The sequence below is a fragment of the Artibeus jamaicensis genome, unplaced genomic scaffold (genome assembly GCF_021234435.1).
Source record: "Artibeus jamaicensis isolate MK-2021 breed Jamaican fruit bat unplaced genomic scaffold, CSHL_Jam_final scaffold_1019, whole genome shotgun sequence".
NCBI classification, from domain to species: Eukaryota; Metazoa; Chordata; class Mammalia; order Chiroptera; family Phyllostomidae; genus Artibeus; species Artibeus jamaicensis.
In genome coordinates this window covers 20,779,467-20,782,016 of record NW_026522025.1, presented here as the reverse complement: position 1 = coordinate 20,782,016, position 2,550 = coordinate 20,779,467, and the positions used below count along the sequence as shown (strand labels likewise).

The window sequence follows — 2,550 nt, the reverse complement described above, 5'->3', positions numbered from 1 at the left end:
CAAGTTATGAAGTCCAAAGATCTACATCCAAGAAGTATTCCAAGTTATGAAGTCCAAAGATCTACATCCAAGATTGCTCTACCCAGCAAAGCTTTCATTTATAATGGAAGGGCAGATAAAGTGCTTCTCAGATAAGATCAAATTCAAGGAGTTCATCATCATCAAGCCCTTATTAAAGGAATGTTAAGGGGACTTATCTAAGAAAAAAAAGATAAAAAAGATGAACAGTGAAATGACAGCAAGCTCAGAGTTATGAAGAACCACACCTAAAAGAAAAGCAAACTAAGAGGACAGCTAGATCAAGAGCAGAACCATAGAAATGAAGATCACATGGAGGGTTAGCAACAGGAGAGTGGGAGAAGGAGAAGGGGGGAGAAGGTACAGAAAATAAGTAGCATAGATGGTAGGTAGAAAATAGATAGGAGGGGGCAAGAATAGTATGGGAAATATAGAATCTAAAGAACTTGAGACAGGTGGTCATAAACTAAAGGGGGCATGGTGGGGGAGGGGTGTGCAGGGTGGAGGGGAATGAAGGGGGAATAGAACAACTGTAATGGCATAATTAATACAATATATTAAAAAATAATATTTACGTCAAAAAATAAAAAAATAAAAACAAAATGAAGCAATTATGTAAAAATAAGATTTTTCACATGACTTAGGGAACTCTGTTTTCCGTTTCTTCTTTTGGTGAATTTTATTATTTTAAATAGTTTAAGGAGCAGCATGTCCATGTGAAGCTGATAATCATCAGTCTGGATGCTTTTTAAAAAAAACTAAAATCAACTGTAGCTATTATGTCGAAATTTCAGAATGTCAAATAGTATTTTTTCATTTTATATTTTTATTTATAAACTTTTATTTGCATAGCTGTCATCTAATAATTACATGATGAAAATAACCCAGAAGAATCAAACTATGTAGAAATGAATGAAAATGTGAAAGAATTTGTGCGTTCGACGTATCTGGCAGAAAAACCAAAGTTAAAATGCAAGGTAGAACAAAATTGTCTTTAAAATATCAATTCCTTCCCTTTACAAAAATTACTGAGTCTACCAAAATACAAAAACATAAGGCTGTAAGTAAATAATAGCAGTGTTTAAGCTATTACAGTGCAGGTTATCTTCAAGGCCACACACATCCTGCTTCACTGCTGCTTGCACTCTGCTGGGTTTTGCTCCTTCTTTGAGTCATGGTCTGGATCATGTTTATCTTCTTCTTCCCCTTCCTCATCTGCTTCTTTACTTTCTCCATTGTAATCATCATCATCATCTTCAATAGCTTCTCCAGTAGAGTACAACACTGATCTTGGGATTATATTCTCATGTAAGAAGTGACCAGTTTCAAAGTCTGCAGCAAGGATAGCTTCAGCAGCAGCATCCAGATTACCACTTTCAGGAATTTCAGAAGGGGCAAAAAAAATTAAAGAAAGAATTATTGGAAACTGTTTTGGTCACAGTATAAACTGTCCCACATCCTTTGTCTTTCTGCTTCTTTCTAACAGTTTTCAAAGTGACATTCTTTCATTTTTGCCAATCTATCTGGCACCCAGTACAACCCACAATTTCTGGTCCATCAAAAGAAAAGGGATCAGAATTAACTGGTTCTGACCTCATCCTATATGTCTTTGTCAACACTTCACTTGTGAACTATTCATTGGGTTCAAAGTGAAATTCTAAAACAAAGCTCATAGGCTGGCCAGCATCTGAGAATAATATTCACTTTAATATCTTTCAGGTGCTTCAGTATAGGCTTATCACGTTCCTGAACTATATCACTGAGCAAGTTGACATTCTCAAAAATAGTCAACCAAAACTGAGGAATTCTCTTGAAATCTTATTTTCCTTCATCCTTTTTCTCATCATCAATCTTGATCTTTCCTTTCACCTCTTCCAAAATTTCATCTTCCTTATCTGGTTTCCATTCACCTTCTTCCATAGGTTCATAAAGAGCATTAATGATCTCAAATTGCTTATCAAATAAAGGCTGATAGAAAACAGCATGCTTCCTTTTAAGCATGAACTTCTTCATAGAGCTTGACTTCTATCTGTGCACATTTAACTTGGAGGTTTTTGAGAGCATTCACTCATCTTTAAAAACACCTTAGGCAAACCTTCAATGTATCCTGTTCGTGTTTCTACCAGACCATCAAAGCTTTCTCAGAGGGCAGCAAGAATCTGAGGGATTTGCATCATCTGAACAGTCAGCTGACTTGCTTTGATTTTTGTTTCTTCACCACTTTCTTCTTCAACTTCTTCAACATCATCTAAATCTTGATCAGGTTCAGACTGTTCTTTGGTGTCAATGTCTTCTATGTTGTAAGAACTCCAAATACCGATGGCTAACATGGAGAGCCAGGTGCCAGAGCTGTGCAGTCAGTGACTCAGGGTGGCAGCGGGAGGTGTTATGAGCAGATGGTGCTTAAAAAGCAGTATTTTTCATTTTAAATCTAAATCTGAGGGCTTATTTTCCTTTGCATCTTGGGTGCAATCTAAGTCTGCTATAATTTTATGGTCATTCTCATATATTTAAACTTATTTTAATCATTTT

At 36.0% G+C, this 2,550-nt stretch overlaps 1 pseudogene; it reads right to left on the bottom strand.

Annotated features, from left to right (window-relative positions):
• Nucleotides 1-1,124: 1,124 nt before the first annotated feature.
• LOC119046148 (nucleosome assembly protein 1-like 1) lies at nucleotides 1,125-2,348 on the bottom strand (annotated as a pseudogene).
• Between the last annotated feature and the right edge of the window lie 202 nt (nucleotides 2,349-2,550).